General features: G+C 36.0%; 1 protein-coding gene and 1 long non-coding RNA gene across 7 annotated transcripts in view; one reads left to right on the top strand and one right to left on the bottom strand.

Annotated features, from left to right (window-relative positions):
• The window catches only part of DAAM1 (dishevelled associated activator of morphogenesis 1), a 232,987-nt gene that overhangs the window by 126,356 nt on the left and 88,131 nt on the right, over positions 1-18,500 (bottom strand). The window lies entirely within an intron of this gene.
• LOC130456318 (uncharacterized) lies at positions 4,807-12,409 on the top strand. Its single transcript, XR_008914989.1, has 3 exons — positions 4,807-5,004; positions 10,224-10,293; positions 11,745-12,409. It is a non-coding gene; the product is annotated as an uncharacterized LOC130456318 (long non-coding RNA).

Below are 18,500 nucleotides of genomic sequence, written 5' to 3'. Positions count from 1 at the left end.
TATATGGAGTTTTCAAGTTTTCATAATCTTTCAATAGTCAAAATCAAACAGAAATGGGCACTACTAAACTGTATTTAAGGATCCCTGTGGACCATGTATTTTGTTTTAAAATACAGCACAGCTTATGGTATACTGTATTTACATTTATTTTTGTTAATATTCCCCAATTACATTTTAATATGGTTCAGGCTGCACTCAGGCATGTTGTGGGTCACATATTTGACACTTCTATTTTAGAATTCTAAATCTAATTAAAATTTATATTTAAAAAAACTAAAAAAGAGAGAAGGTTGTTTGCAAAGCAGTTTGGTGATACAAGGGCAGAACATAAGACTCCTTTTATTAGTGCCAAATATGCTGAAATTTTTATGCCAAAGAATTTCAAAAAGAGTGTTTGTGCTAGAAAAAGGTATCATTGTTCTTAGTTTTTAAATGAAGCAAGTTCGTTTTAGCAAAAAATTCTTCCCTAAACTTTAAAATTTGTTGGTTATTTTTGAAAATCTGAGTATGTTAAACCAGTGGTCTCTAAACTTTCAATGATAAATCCCTAACATTAGAGAAATTTTAAGTATGTACCTCTAGCCTATGTGTGTATATATATATATATATATATATATATATATACGTACAATTAGCCAAGAGGCAGCTATGGGTATAGATAGACAACAGGTCTCAAAACCAGCAGACCTTGAATCCCAAATCACATAATGGTTGGGAAAGTCCCATATCACATCATCCAGGGCAAGTCACTTAACCCATTAAATCTAAGCAATTCAAGAGTCTAAGACTGTAAAGTTGCACATAAGAAGCCACCTGTACTGGCAGAAATAGTTTTCCCATTTGGAGGTGCCAAAGTCAGTGCAATGTTAGGTCCAACTCCTATCCCTATCTTGCTACTAATATTAATATATTATGTATATTATAAAACATATTCCCAAAAAGAAATTTTAAAAGGATCAGATTAATATGAAATAAACAGTATTTAAAATATTCTTAATTTATTAGTGATACAAAGACTTTTTTTTCCTTTTTTTTGCTCTTAAGAACAATTTAATTGAATATGCTTCATTCTGGTTAAAGAGAAACCTGAGGGATAAGGAAGACTTGTCAACATTGTTAGTAATTAATTATTCAATTATTTTGATTAATTGGCTAGCCAAGCATAATTTTTTTAAACATACAACCAAACAATAGGCAACAACCATCAGTGAATATGTAGGATTTTTTAAAGGAATTATTTCTCTATAAGAATGTATTGACCACACAGCAAAAACAGTAAGCCAAAGTCATTCTCTGATTTCAATATAGGAGAGTTTTTATTACAAATCTATTCCTTTTACCTGGCTCTGCTTAATGGATGGTTTCATATCTTAATTTTCCATTCATGCTTCGATGCATTAGCTATGTTTTTTTATGACTGTGAGAAACAAGCAAGGCCAGTTTAGCTGGAATACAAGTAACAGGAAGGAAAGTAATATAAGGCTGTAAAGCTAGGCTGGGGACATGCTGCGAAGGGATTTAAGAGTCAGATGGAGAAGTTTATATTTGATGTTCCAAGTAAGAGAAAACTAATGAAATTTATTGAGTAGCAAAGAGACATTGAGATAACCATGCTTTATTTTGGTTATACATCTCCTACCATGGGGTCATGCACTTTACAGACCTCCTTCCCTAAACAAATCAATGAAATGTTCTCAGATATATACTCAGAACAAGAAATAACATGATAATTTATGAAAAGTAGAACTAGGGATAATAAATTTTTTAAATTATATATTGGATAATTCCTGATTTTGAAAAATTTAACCTTATAAGTAAAACAGAAGGGAAGATCTGCTTATTAATCATTTCAACAAGTTACAGAAAAAAAAATTCTCATCTAATTTTTGAAGACCTAGATTATTATAATACCAGCTATGTATAAGGCATTGTGCTAGACTCTAGAGATACAAAGCCAGAATAAATACAGTTCTTCCCTTCAAGAAGCTCATTTTCCATCAAACAATCCTTGCTCTCATAATATTGATTCAAATGAGGATACAACTAAATCACTTTGAAAATCACTGAGCATTATAAAAATGCCAGGTTTTCTGTTTATTATTATTATTGGACATCCACATCATCTCCCTGTGATAGAACAGTAGCTGTATTAGCATGAGCAATCTCAGGGGACTTTAATACCTTGAGTATAATAACCTTAAGCATTGGAAAAAATGAGGTGATGGATATGGAAGAAAAAATATTGTTTAGATATGAAAAGCAGGAATACAAGATATATGACTGAAAAGCATGGGGATAAAGTTCTAAACAGTAAGGTATTGTTGAAATGTTTTATGGAATTGACAAACATCTTCCTATACAATGGTGAAATAAGACTATTCATTCATACAAAGAGGTCATGAATAACTAAAACATTGACTGGGTCTAGGCAAAATGACCTTTAGAGCATTTTATTTTCAGAGCAGATTGTTAGAAAGCTGAAAATGTTATCTATTGAAGACTTCTAAGCTTAACAGAGTAAAATGAGAATTAAGTGGATAAGCTGTTCTTGAAGCCAGAAAAAAACAAAATTAAAATGCAGATAGTTTTGTGTATAGAGAGCTTTATTTGTATGTGAAGCAAGTCTTATATTCTTGGTGTCAATACAAAACAAGACTAACCTTTTCTTCCAACATCCTTAGTCACCAGGCAAAAAATGCCAAAGTATCACTAACCACGAACTCTGTAGCAATATGTAGGCAGACAGGAAGCAACGTACATAGAGTACTGGGAGTTAGGAAGATTTTAATTCAAATCTAACCTCAGATACATACCAGCTACATGACTCTAGGCAAGTCACTTAACTTCTTTTTTGTCCCAGTTTCCTCAACTGTAAAATGTGGATAATAACAGTACCTATCTCTAAGGCTTGCTGTATGGATCAAATAAGATAATATTTGTAAAGTACTTGGCATAGTCCCTGACACATAGTAAATATTATATGAATGTTATTTTTGTTACATGGTAATATTCGCTATTATACTGGATAAATCACATTTTAGTCTGTTTTTGTTAGAGAATTGGGTCTCCCTGCCTTATCCAGGCTGCAAAATGCTATGACCACACTCACAGACCCATAACTGATTGGCTCAGAACCATTGGCCTGCTCCATTTTTTATATCAGTCATTTTGTAGTTCCTAAAGTAGCCTCTTGGCTCCCAAGAGCTCTCAGTGGCTCCCCATATTGGTAATTAACTTAGTGTTGACCGCCACTCCAGTTATCTTAGCTCATTGAGCTAAGCTCTATCAATTCAGCAGCCTCAGCCTCCCCAGTGGAAATAATCACAAGCATTCACCACCATTCCTGCCCTATGTGTTTCCAACAAAACCAAAATTAATGAGAATTTCCAGAAGTACTAATGGAAATTATTTTTCATTACTACCAATAAGAGGAAATGGAATACAGTGAAATGATATCTACATTTGAAGTCATATGACTTTCTCAGCCTAGTTATATCTCTTGATATTGTTAAAAACAAAAGGTCACAGATTGTGAGTTTGCAAGGACTTCAGAGGCCAACTAGTCCAACCCCTTCATTTTACTGATGAGCAAACTTTCCTCATTAGTAACATGAGGGTGTTGGATTAGATTGTCTTTAAAGTCCTCTCCACCTTTAAATAAGTAGATGATCCTATGTTTTGAATACTTAGATGTCTTATCCCCAGCTAGCCAGCAGGAAACAAAAGCTATATCTAGTTGGCACAGTCAATTATAAAACTTGTAGGCTTTGGATTGAGCTTTGTTTTCTTCTTCAGTTTGGACTGATACCTTGTTCCTTTGATCCTTACCTTACTAGTATATCAAATCTATTTACTATGTATTCACAAAAGCTATTTCCCATGCCTGGAACTTGTTCCTTTGTCTTTTTTTGTTGTTTTTGATTCTTCATGATCTTTTACTTCAAGGTATAGCTCGGGAACTACGTTTAGAGGGAAGGCTTCACTGAACCATCACTAAAGGGATCATAGAATCAGGTCACTTCCTTCTCCAAAGAGCATTATTTCCCTTTGCCTCTAACACTATCTTGCATTCCCACTCATCTGTATAATCTGTATATTTATCATCGATATTGGATTTTAAACTTCTTGAAGGTAGAGATTGTGCTCTTTAAAAAAGAATCTGTTATTTACAGTGTCTAAAAGTACATAATGTTCTAACATTAAGTACATAGAAGGTATTGAATACTATTAGCTAGAAGGTATGAGTAGAACCAAGAGAACATTATACCCTGCTGCAGATTTAATACTTGAAAAATAAATTGTGAATGTTACCTCCATAGAATGAACTGAAAAATGGAAATCTGAAAGGCATAATTTACATATACAAATTTGTCTCCTGGATAATACCCTCAATGGTGTGGGGAGGGGAGAGAGGGACTGAAACACTTGTAAATAAATTCTATTAATAAAACTAGGAAAAAAAGAATATTCCCCAATGTAATTTATTTATTTATTTTTAGCAAGAGGCCAGGCTACACTTTTCTAAGGACCAGAGAATTTTAGACTTGCCATGGACTTTAGAGCTTTATCTATCCCCTCTTTTAACTGTGTTTTGCCGATAAGAAAAGTAAAGCCCAGGCAGGAAAAATGAACTGCTCAGGGAGTAAAGAAGTAAAGCTAGTGTTTGACTTGTCATTATTTTCCATGTGTATCAGGGTGTTGGGGGTCAATGGCTGCTAGCCGGTAGGAAATCACTATCACACTCTTCTCAGTCCCCCAAGGAGCTGCTCTAGCTTTTTGACCGACAGCCAAACTTTGACTTGTTAGCTATCCCTCATAATCTAATGGAGAGGAAGAGCAGAAGCCCTAATCATCACCTAGAAGAAAAGAGGGCAACCTTAGAGCAGCTGTGCTGGAGCCTGTAGTTTCCCAGGAACTGTGGATGGAGCATGCCAGCCATGTGCCCTACAGACCTGGGCTATGGAATCGTGACTGTGGGAACAAGCCATGTTGTTAGAATTACAGGTGAGTTTGGTGAAGATGTTTGAACTAAGGCTAGGAAGTCTTTGTATATCTTCTTCCTCTTATACCTTTTATTCTCATGAACATCTAAGAGTTTGTTCACTTTTTTGTTTGTCTTTTATTTTAAAACAGATACACTAAGGCAAATGTTATTAACTATTGCACTACTCAGTCAAGTCAATAAAAGATTTAATAAATATTTACCCTATGCTAGACAGTATTTTTGCTATATGCTGAAGATAGAAAAGTAAGAACATTCCCAACTAGGAAGAAACTCAAATTATAATGGAGGATATAACATATAAATAACTATGTATATGTAAGATATTGGGTGGGGGCAGCTCAGTGGTGCAGTAAGTAGAGCACCAGGTCTGGAGTCAGGAAGATCTGAGTTCAAATCCAGCCTCACTTACTAGCTGTATAATCCTGGGCAAGCCACTTCATCCCTATTTGCCTCAGCTTCTCGTCTGCAAAATAGGGGCACGAGAAAGAAATGGAAACCACTTCAGTGTCTTGGCCAAGAAAACCCCATGGGGATAAAGTCCATGGGGTCACATAGTCAGGCTTGACTGAGCAACAAAATATATGATATATACAAAATATCAGAGGAGACAGGAATAAGAAGAGACTAGGAAGAGCCTTTTGGGGGAAAAAAAAAGGAACAATTATCAACTCTCAACCAAAGGAAAATGTAAAAAAAAAAAGGAGCAGGGGAACAACTAGGTGGCTCAATGGATTGAGAACCAGACCTAGAAACTGGAGATCCTGGGTATGGATTCGACCCCCAGACACTTCCTAACTGGGTGAACCAAGCAAATCACTTAATCCTAAATGCCTAGCCCTTACTGCTCTTCTCCTTTGGATACTCAGTAACAGAAGGTGAGAGAGAAAGAAAAGGAAAGGGGAAGGGAAGGGCTGATTTGTTTATCTTGACTTATACTTAACTTTCCACTAGGAAGGGTTTCTCTAAGAAAGGATAGAATTGGTGGGAAAAATCTCATCAACAAAGATATATTTTAAAATACATAAAAGAAAAAGAAGGGTCAGAAAAGAATACAAAAAAAGTGATACATAATAAGTGATGATACATAAAAATGTGATGATAAATATGATGATAAATGATACATAAAAAGTTTACTATTTCATATACAATCAATGCCCTTTTCTTCTTATAGTGCAATGCTTTCTTTATTGATGTTTAAGTTCAGAAAAAAAAACCCCATGTAAATAAAATCCTCCATTGGAGGTAGTGAATAGGGGGATAGGCCTACTCAGGAAGGCTGATCTTCCTGAGTTCAAATCTCACTTAAGGCACTTAATATAGGTGTGTGACCCTGGGCAAGTCACTTAACACGTTCTACATCAATTTCTTCATCTGTCAAATAGCTGCAAAAGGAAATGGCAAACTATTCCAATATCTTTGCCAAGAAATACCAAATGGGGTCATGAGGAATCAGACATCACTAAAAAACCAGATTGGAGGAGGGAAGGAGATACTTTTAAGCCTAGGCACAATGGGTCATCTCTCTCTTTTTTGTTTGCTAATACAACTAAAAATCTACTTGAAAAGAAAAAAAGTCAAAAAAAGTTTTTGGAGAGAAGACAAAAATCTTGAAATGTACTGCTCATCATTCATTAGTTAATCTTTATACTTGGCCATTTTTATTTTCTCACTGTAAATGATATCTTTATACTTGGCCATTTTTATTTTCTCACTGTAAATGATATATAAGGGGACCCAGGCAACCTTGGATTAGGACAAATTCATGACCATTTATTAGAAAGCAACTCAAAATACATGTTCTTCAGAGAGGAGAGGCAGAAGGACCATCATCCTTTTGAAAGCCAACAATGCATCAGTACAGATTGTCAGAGTAATGAAAGGGACTCATTTCTGATGATTGCATTTAAAATCTTAGTGTTTATGAAACTTCGTGTCCAAGTACTTTCAAACCTTTTCCCAAACTGAGAAATGCCTTCCCTCTTCAGAAAACAATGAACCGATTTGTCTTTAAGTTAGCTTTTGGACATATGGTTTCATTTATTGTTTAAGTACCGCATTTTGTGAAGAAACAAACAGCTAGCAGCTGTAGGCTAATCAAGTGGACTTACTGAAAACTGACCAGGAGGAAAACCAGCATGGTTATTCCACAAAAGAACAAAGTGCTCCCACAATAAGACAACAGACCAAAATGAACTGTAGCTGGACACAGGATTCATAACACACTGAACAATATATTTTAATTATTTTTAAAATGAAATTACATTATTAGGGCTTGGCAGTAGGGGGTAGGGTGGGGAGATTTAATGAGAGAAATGCACTAGGGCAGTTTATAGCCTAATTAATCACTTGGATATTTGGATGCATTGTAAAATCCCATTGGTGAGGCTGTACCCAACACTATGTTAATTACAGGACAGGGATTGGACCTATGATTTTACTGGTAATGAGATGAGGAAACTGCCAATGTAGTTGGTATATCCTCTGTAACTTCCAGTCTGAGAGAGTTTCATAGAGCACTGACAAGTGACTAGTCCAAGGTCACACAGTCAGGGTATGGTAGAGGCAAGACTTGAACTTGGTCAACTCAAAATGCTTTTGTTTCTAAACCCTTTCCAACTCTTAAGACAGAAGGGTAAGGGCTAGGCAAACAGGGTTAAGTGATTTGTCCAGGATCACACAGGCTAGATGTGCCTAAAGGCAGATGTGAACTTGGGTCTTCTGGACTCTAGGCTTGCTTCTCTATCCATTATACCACCTGGCTTCTTCTAAAATGATTTTATTTGTCAAAATAATAATAGCTAACATGTATAAAGTACTTTAAAATTTGCAAGGCACTTTACATGTTAATTCATTTTAAAACACATAAGAGTACTGGAGGTAGGTATTATTATCCTCATTTTACAGCTAGGAAAACCACTGTTATTATTCAGTTGTTTCAGTCACATTCTGAAACCCTCTTCATGACTCTGTTTCTTGGCAAAGTTATTGGAGGGGTTTGCCATTTCCAGCTCATTTTCATATAGGGGAAACTGAAGCAAATAGAATTAAGTAACTTGCCCAGGGCCACAAAGCTAATAAGCATCTGAGGTTGCATTTGAACTCAAGTCTTGCTGATTCGAGGCCCAGTGCTCTAACCACTGTGCAACCTAATCTAGCTGCCTCAACTAGGTTGAGATACAGTGAATTGCTCAGGATCACACAGGAGAATTTGAAATCAGAGCTTCCTCATTTCTAATCCAATACTCTATCAACCACCACAACTTATATTAAATTATTTAAAAGGTTGGGGTTTTTGGAAGAGTCATGCATGTGAAGATTTTTCCAAACCTCATTAAACATTTATAGCCATTAAAAACTTCTTAAATTAGTGTGGTTTAGAAAAACCCTGGTGAAGTTATAGAAATCAAGTCACATAGGTCTTTTAATACCTCTATTGGCCTAATTTATATGAAAAAGTCTAGCAAATTCCTGTAGAGTGTTATATTTGGGCAGTTTGTGGCATTTTTTGAAAGACAAAAAATCAAATTAGAACTCAGTTGGATAGGCCAGATAAAAACTAGAAAAGGTAGAGCAAAATCATACTTGGAAATTTATATTAAGTTGCAAGTGACTGCTTTTTCATATCTCTGGGCAACATCTGAATGTTTTTAAAGCACACATTTATGATGAGGTTGCCAAAGGCATAATTCCTATTAAACAAATGGAATTAATATGCTTATATTCAAGCTGCATTCTGTCTGGGTATCCTCTCTAGATTGTCATTGGAATGCTAAAGAGATTACCAAGAAAGTTTTAACTGATATATAAAAATTACCTTCATGAGGGAGTCATGATTTCTTATCACCATAATCATTTCACAGTTGACATTATGGTAATTCTAGATTCGGAATATTTTATATCACTTTTCCTCCTCCACTTCAACTCTCTTAATTTAATAAGGAGGTGCACACTCAAGCTTTCAAGGCTCAAATGTATTGTAAAAAAGCAGCTGTTGCAGAGTAGTAACAAAGGTCAGTAGTTCATAAACCAAGAAAAAAGTCAACTCATCCATAGAGAGCTCTGTGTTTCCATGGATCTGAGAAACATAGGAGTACTTCCACAGGTCATTTGGTCCAACTCCTGGCTCTGTTTTGTTTTTGTTTTTTTAAAATATACAAATACCCTAAATATGCCTCTTAGTCATTTTCAGCTATTGCTCTTTATTCACACACACACACTCACACACACACACTCACACACACACACACTCACACACACACACTCACACACACACTCACACACACACACACTCACACACACACATACTCACACACTCACTCACACACTCACTCACACACTCACTCACACACTCACTCACACACTCACTCACACACTCACTCACACACTCACTCACACACTCACTCACACACTCACTCACACACTCACTCACACACTCACTCACACACTCACACACAAGAATACTTTTAATCCCTTTTTTCCCATGTGACACCCTTTTAAATGTTTAAAAACAGCTACCAAGTTACCCTCTCAATCTTCTCTTGTTCTAGCTATCTCACCCTCAGTTTTTTAAAACTGTTTTCATATGATATAGATTCAAGGCCCTTCAGCTTATCATCTTCATGCTTAATACCTTTCATTATTACCACCTTCATCTTTATTACAGTTGTTCTCTCATTTCAGTTGTGTCTGATGCTATTTGGGATTTTCTGGGCAAAAGATACTGGAGAGGTTTGCCATTCCTTTCTCCAGCTCATTTTCCAGATAAGGAAACTGAGGCAAACACACTTGGTTGTTGAGCTATAAATACACTGAAAATTTAACAATGTGGCCTCCAGGAGAAGCTACTTCTGACACATCCTTCTCCATGATGCCCAGAGCAGAACACATTTATCTAGATCTGATCTGAACAGGACATAAAAAATTATTAAATTATTCCTGAAAGTTCTGCATCTCCTAATGTAGCCCAAGATGTTAAATGTTAATGTGAAAAACATTAATTTGTTTTAATGTTTGCTTCTTTGTAACCAACCATAAGTAGCAGGTGATAAAAATCAAGAAATGCCCTCAGTTTCTGGGCAGCCACCTTCTTCAGGCACTGTGATAATGATGAAATGACAGAAAAGAAAAGAGAGGCTACTCTAAGACTCTCAGAGTTCTTAAGACTATAATAATAATAAATTTTGTTTTGTATTCTGAAATTATGATTTCATCTTTTTAGAGAACTTCTGGTGTGGAAATACCACCTCATGTGCAAATTACACATTTTGAGTTGCCTGGAGTAACAAAAGGTGAGTTGGCTGGTGATTTGACTGGGGTCACATAACTTTTATTTTTCAGTGGCAGGAATTATGTCCAAAAGGAAAAAAAAAATTTAAATAGACTGTCAGGGCAGCTAGAAGACTCATAGACTGAGAGGCAGGCCTAGAGATGGGAGGTCCTGGGTTTAAATCTGGCCTCAGACACTTCCTAGCTGTGTGACCCTGGGCAAGTCACTTAACCCCCATTGATTGGAGTCAGGAAGACCTGGATTCAAATATGATCTCAGATATTTCCTAGCTGCATGATCTTGGGCAAGTCACTTAATCTTCATTGCCTAACCTTTACTGTTTGCCTACCTTAGAACCAATGAGTCCAAGACAGAAGATAAGGGTTAAAAAAAAAAATATATATATATATATGTATATCTCCTTTATGATCTTCCCTGTCTAATTATCATATCTGGTCATTTTGAAATATCAGAGTAATTTTTGTAGTTCAGAAGGAAACATTCCAATTTCAGAATATTTGAAATTAATAAATAATTTATGATTGGAAAGTTTAAATTTTTTTTTCCATGAAATACATTTAAATAGAAACTAAAGCAGAGGGCCAGTTAAAATTAGTCTTATTTAACCCATAATCCCATATCTTAAGACTGTCAATGGGCCTTATCATTTCTAAAGAGGTCATATAATTATTGTACATGACTTTTCTGTGCTACCTCAGATAAATGATTATTTTTCAAAACTTTTCATCCATAAGGAAATCCTGCCTGAGCAGTAAAGTTGTACAAAGAAAATATAGCTTTTAACAACATTGAATTGTACTATCTGTACGTGGATGCCAGGGGGATTAGATAACTTCTAAGGTATCTATAGAATGATGTATCTATAGAATGATGGTCTTATGATTTTTTTTAGTTCTTACTTTCTGTCTCAGAATTAATCCTAAGTATAGATTTTTAAAGCAGAAGAGTGATAAGGGTTAGGCTCTGTGGGTTAAGTGATTTGCCCAGGGTCACACAGCTTCATGTAAATTACAAAATTTAATCCTATTCATATCTAATTTGTTAGTATTTTACATGAATTGAATCTATAATTATTTTGCCTACACATTTTATATTATACAGATAAAAATATTTGCAAAATTGATCATTTTTCATTATCAATAAATCAATAAAATGATCATTCCTATTTGGGGTGGAACTGGTCAGATGTATGCTTAGGATTACACAGAATTAAACAAGGCACATGATAAATTAGCAATAAAATTACTGTCTAACCATGCCTCTATTTACCATCAATTTGAGAAGTTTTTTTTTCTAATCCAAGTATAAAACATAAGTATAAAGCATTTATTATCACTGAATGTCATCTTTTTATACTGTGACAAATGCTCTAGGTTATCAAGTCTTCTTGGATTCTATGTCATCCATGTCTTGTCTGCCCCTTCCAACTTTTGTCATCTATACCTTTTCCAGGTTATTGACAAAAGCATTAAGCAGCACAGAGCTAAGCATAGTGGAGACTACGTGACAACAAACTATTAATGACAAGGTATAGATATTCAACCAAGTCCAAATCACCTAATTATATTATTATCTAGCCCACATCTTTCCATCTTTTTCCTCTGAAATGGTATGAAATACTTTATCAAATGCTTTGCTGGCCAACCCAGACAAATATAGTCTCCAGGGGATGAAGGCTTAGTGCCAAAACTAATTGATTTACTGAAACACATTGTAACAATAAGATTAAAAGTGCAAGCAGATGCTTTTGCCCCAACCTCCATCCCCACCCAGAAAAGCAAAGAAGATAATCTGAATGTCAGCCTACATTATCCAACTATCAATTGCTCTTAAGGTCAAAACAACTCTGCTTAAAAAGTCTCAGTCTTAAGATATTTTTGCTCTCTTGATATTTGTCATTTATTGGCAATGTTTCACATTTATAGCATAAAAATGTACAAATACTTTCATTCAAGCCCAAATCTCAAATTATCTACTTCCTTTCGTGGTGTACTTGCATATTTTCACTCCTTTCCAAGTCTTTTCTATGAATTCATCAGTTTGATTTATAAACGAGCGTCCAAGGACAATTCAGTCTACATTTTTTCCCTTCAACTAATACACTTTAATTCAACCAAGTTTCCTTGTGACTTTTTGAGGACTAAGCTTAAGGTAAAGTTGTTATTGTTTTTAATTAATGTAAATGGAGTTACTTTCTAAAAGAATCATCATCCACTCTATAAAATCCCAATATCACTATCTGTGTCAAAAAGTGCTTTCAGACAACTGAAGTGGCACAGTGAACAGATATAGTGCTGGCCTAGCGTCAGGAAGATCAGAGTTCAAATCCAGCCTCAATTATCTACTAGGCCTGGGCAAGTCACTTAAACTATTTGCTTCAGTTTCCTCAACTATAAAATAGGCATAATAATGGGACTCACTTCCTAAGATTGATGTGAGGATCAAATAAAACAATTTATAAAGCACTTAGAACAATATATAGATGCTTATTCCATTCCATTATTCCAACTGGAAATAAAATTGATCGAGTTCAAGGGTTCATAACCTGAGGTCTAAAGTCTCTGCTTTATCTCAGAATTCTAAGAAATCCATAAACTTGGATGGGAAAAAATTACAACTTTATTATTTTCCTTGGTAATTCTAAATACTTTGTTTTCTGCATTTAAAGATATTCTGAAAAGGGGTCCAGACTGCCAGCATGATGTTAGAAAAAGTTAACTCCTATCTAGAGTCTTACTGTAATTATAATAGCCTAATTTTCCCTATTTAATAATTTGGAACGCATTAACATTTAATTTGAAGAATACCACATTCAAATTCTATAGTTTTCTCAGAGGGCAGGTTCACATCCAACTTTCCATTACTCATGCCCTTTGTGAAGGAGTGCCCCAGGTTTTAGTCTTGGTCATGGTTTTAGTTTAAAAGTAAAGGATTTTGGGGGGCAGCTGGGTAGCTCAGGAAATTGAGAGCCAGGCCTAGAGATTGGAAGTCCTAGGTTCAAATCTGGCCTCAGCCACTTCCTAGCTATGTGACCCTGGGCAAGTCACTTGACCCCCATTGCCTAGCCCTTACCACTCTTCTGCCTTGGAGCCAATACACAGTATTGGCTCCAAGACAGAAGGTAAGGGTTTTGTTTTGTTTTTTTAAATAAAAAAAAAAATAAAAGGATTTTTTTAGAGCATGAGACTAAAAAAAAAAGGAACCTGATAGAAACAAAAGGGGGAAAGTCCAGTTCACCTAAAAAAAAAAAATCAGATTCTAAAGGAATGCAGATAAAATAAATGAAGCCAGCATTCCATATTACTTGCTTGCATACATCATGATTTGCCCTGAGAGTGTGAGTGAATAAGTATGATGCTAGTACGAGGAATGAATAAAACTGTGCCGTGTTAGATAGTGAAGACTGATTTCCTCTAGCTCCTTTCATTCCAAAGGGTTCACAGTACACTCTGAGTAATGAGGAGGTTACTGATGTAGTTTCCCAAGTGAATTAATTTGGTACTGCTTATCTTCAGTGTGAATTCTTTTCCCTGACTCTGATCAGCTGAATTCCTTCATTCATATTGAATTCCTTCCTTGGCTTCTCCTCTCCAGCATTAAAAATCTAGACTTGGTCTGTCACTTAAACTATAGTATTTTGTGAAACAATTAATTTGCATGTGGTGATTGTAGCCTACGTGAAATGTATTTCTCCCAACAACCATTCCTGCCTCCCTGTTTCTATTTTAATTATTAATATTTCATTGGAAATTGGCAGTAACAGACATGGTCATTTCTTAGTACTTAAAATCTCATTAATGAACAAGAAGCTTGAAAAAATACAATTATGAGGAAAAACAGAATTTTTTTCTTAGCATACCAAAGCAGTAAGTACTCTATAGGCCAAACATTTTGTTGTTGCTGTCATTTCAGTCACACTCTTCATGATTTGACAAAGAGACTAGAGTGGTTTGCCATTTCCTTTACCAGCTCAGTTTACAGATGAAGAAACTGAAGCAAAAAGGGTTAAATAACTTCCCCAGTGTCAAATAGCTAACAAAAATATGAGGCTGGATTTTAACTCAGGTCTTCCTGACTTCAGGGGAGATGTCCTACCTATGGTGTCACCTAGATGCCAAATATGCTGAATGACTAAATATGGCAGCTGGGAGAAGGGAGTTTTAGATTCCCAACAGAAGTAGTGAAATGGATTCACATAGCACACTTTGAATAGTCACATGGAGATGCTAAGTAGTATATCACAAAGAATAAAATGACCATAAATTCCCCATTAAATAATACCTTTTACAATAACCCTTAAGGAGTAAAGATCACAGGATCATGGATAGACCAATGGGAAGGACCTCAGAAACCATCTAGTCTATCCCCATTGTTTAATGAATAAAATAACTTGCCCAAGGTCACACAGGCAATAATTATCAGAAGAAGGATTTGAATCCAGGTTCTCAGATACTGCTATCTAAAATACAAACTACAAACCTTAAAGTATTTCATAAATCAAAGGTTTTCCTTACTACATCTTATGAAAGAACAGTATCTTAAATAGTAGTCACTGGGCAATGAGGGAAGACAGGAAGGGTCCAAAGCTTTTTTTTTTTTTGTTCAGTCATTTCAGACCTTTCATGACCTCATTTGAGGTTTACTTGTCAAAGACACTAGAGTGGTTTGCCATTTCCTTCTCCAGTTCATTTTACAGTTGAGGAAACTGAGGCAAATAAGGTTAAGTGACTTGTCCAGGGACGATCATGCAGCTAGTGTCTGAGGCTGTATTTGACTCGTCTTCCTGACTCCAGGATGAGTGCTTTATCCATTATGCCACCTTGCTTCCTAAAACTTTTTAGTGAACTATGACTTGAAGTAGGAAATTTTCAGATGCCATAGTCAACATCAGATGAGTACACTAGAAAGCAGGGAATTCCTATTTTATTTAATTCAATATATATTGCTTGATTATTTAGGTGGCTAAGTGAATGCTACCCTACTCGATATTATTTAAGGGGAGATAAAACTGCTATAAGTAAATTCTCAAACAAACTTGATGCCATTTAAAACATATAATCACATATTCTCCATGAACACATGTACACACACAACACTCATCTAACAAAGCAGAGCTATTGGCTGATAACATCAGGCTCCCATAGAATGAGCCCCAGTTTCATGGGTGGTTGGGAGGCGGAAATCAGATCTCCACATCAGTTACTTCATATGCACATGTGACTTTTCCTAAGGAGGAAAAAACAAGGGCATTGGCTCAGGGTTTTATAAATTGATGATTCCCCAATTAAAGAGGTAAAGTACACGGGAACTCGGGAGGTCCAAATTCAAATCATAGATTCCAAACCATACTAACTATATAGACAAACAGTTATCTCTTAGCTTCCTCCTCTTTAAAATTCAATCAATTAACATTAAGCATTAAGGCACTGTTCTAGGTACTTGGGATACACCAAGCCTTATTTATATTATGCACATGTATCAAATAATAGGGGGTAAATTGAGAAGAAAGAGCACTGATGACTGAGTCGAGAGGGAATCAAAGATGGTTTTTTGGAGGTGCACTGCAGTGAACCTTGAAGGAAGTTAAAAGATTTGGGAGACAGATATGAGAAAGGTATTTTCAGTATAAAAGACAGACTGGACAAAAGGAAGTAGGTAAGAAATGAAATGCTAGTAGGTTATTTTTCTTAGAACAGACAAATTTTACAGAAATAATTATGGAATTCTATGTAATTGGAATTATGGGATTCTATATAATAAATAGGGAATAATTAAGAAATAGTATGAAATAAAGGCTGGAACAGTGAATGGAAACCTGACTCTAGAGATCCTTAAACTGTCAGGTGGAAGAATTGGCATTTTACTCCAGGAAGAGACAGAAGAGATTCACAAAAACTACTGAGCAGGGGAATGTCAAGGTCAACCCTGTGCCTTAGGAAAATCCCTTCACCAGCTATGCTGAGGATGGATCATAGAGGTGAAAGGCAATAAAGATGTGCAAAGAATCTAGTGAAAGAAGAGATGAGATGAGCGCCAGAATTAAGAAGGTAGTTTTATCAGTGAAGAGAAGAGGGCGGATTTGAGATGCAAAAAAAAAATATGATTATATTTGCACTACCTGCCTGACAAATTTATTATACAGAAATCATGTTATGCACTATAAACAGCAATGTATTTTTATGCCACGACGGTGTCACTTCTGCTGACCACAGGTTCATTTAAGAGAGATGATAGGAATATTAAGGAACTTTCCCCCTTGCTTCTGTAACTTAGTATCCCATAAAAAAGCTGAATCTTGTGGCTCTAAAAAGACATTTCTCCACCCCAGGCTCCCACATGAAAGCCAGGCAGTTTGTAGAAGAGCTTGTGGTTGGTTCTGAGTGAACTCAAGCAGTAGTCAAAAGTCAGTTACTCACCAGGAAAGTTACAAATTTCAAAACAGTTTCTTTTCAATGGTTTAAGCCTAAGGCCATGGTTTGGCACCCACTTTCTAACAACTAACAGCTGCAGGCAATATTCTCCTAGAATAAAGACATCAAAAATCTAGAGCTCACAGGATTTCACTTTCACTGTCTGAGATTCACTTATCTACCACCACTTCTCCCAATCTCATCTTGGTTGGCAGGTCTATTACAGTAACAGTAGTCTGTGGGTACAATAAGTATGAGGCAGGTATATGGCTCAAGGGACAGAGTTAGGGTTAGAATCAGGAAGTTCTAAGTTTAAACCCCACCTCAGACACTTAGTAGCAGTATGAATCCCTTTACCTGTTTGCCTTAATCCACTGGAGAAAGAAATGGGAAAACACTTCAGTATCTTTGCCAAGAAAATCCACTGTGAGGGGGCAGCTGGGTAGCTCAGTGGATTGAGAGTCAGGCCTAGAGATGGGAGGTCCTAGGTTCAAATCTGGCCTCAGGCACTTCCCAGCTGTGTGACTCTGGGCAAGTCACTTGACCCCCATTGCCTAGCCCTTACCACTCTTCTGCCTTGGAGCCAAAACACAGTATTGACTCCAAGATGGAAGGGTTTAAAAAAAATTCACTGTGGGGTCACAAAGAGTCAAATACAAATGAACCACTGAATAGCACTTTGGGAGGTACTACAAGAGTCCTGGTCCTGCTCTTTGCTCAAAGGACTCTAATGTTCAGAAAGGTGGCTCCTGTACTGATAGAAAAGTCCCCCCAAAAAACCATTTATGGAGCCTGAGTCAACAACATCTGATTCAACTTGTGTTTGGTTTTAAAACTCATTAAATAGGGGGGGAAATGGTACTTTGGCTTAGGTTTATTTCCTTCCTTTAAAGGTCTGACATTTTAACTATCACCACTTCCTTCCTCAACTTGAAAACACTATTCAAAAGTACCCCCCCCTTCCTTCTTGTTCTTCAAGGCCACCACACCCATGGCTTATACTATATTAATATGCAATACTATATCTACACTGCTGATTAAATGGTCATCTCTTTTAGGCAAGGATTATTTATGCACACATACACAAACATACGCACACCTATACTGTTCCTCTGAAAGAATCAGCAAAAAAATGTTTAATTTGGAGACAGAAGACCTTATATTACTTATTTCTACCACTGTGGGTTCTGTGGGACCTTAGGCAAGTTAGAATTCTTTTTGATAATCAGTTTTCTCATCTGAAAAATGAGGATATTAGACTACAAAACGTCTGTTTCCCAACTTAAGGTCTTTCCCTTCTACAGGGATGATCCATTCCCCTCTCCTCATCCTCATCAAAGCTAACCACAGTAGTACTCAATCTATGAGCCTGTGGGTCTCATAACACTAGGAATAGTACTTTGCATATGATTGCTGAGGATCATGTTTCTAGATTAATCAACACAAAATAAAAATGAAGTACTAATTTACCACCCTTGCTGCTCTCTACCAAAAGCCAAATAAGAACAGGAAACAAAACTTTACTTGGATAACACTGAAAATAACCTGTAAATCTTAGCATTATTCGTGATTCCTTCACACTGGCATAGCTCTATTATTAACAGATTGACTGCAATGTCTATGTCTAAATCTGAAGACAGAACTGTAACTTTCTATTTTCTTTCTATTTCCTATATTCTACCTGCTCAATGCCATTTGAATAATATTTGTTAATGACAATATTAAGAACCAAGTTCTTTAGAGAAAGCATAATTTAAACAAGTAAGGGCAGCTTTAGATCAAAACCACTTTTCCTAAC

The sequence above is a fragment of the Monodelphis domestica genome, chromosome 1 (assembly GCF_027887165.1).
Source record: "Monodelphis domestica isolate mMonDom1 chromosome 1, mMonDom1.pri, whole genome shotgun sequence".
Classification (NCBI taxonomy): domain Eukaryota; kingdom Metazoa; phylum Chordata; class Mammalia; order Didelphimorphia; family Didelphidae; genus Monodelphis; species Monodelphis domestica.
This window is presented reverse-complemented; position numbering and strand designations above follow the sequence as displayed.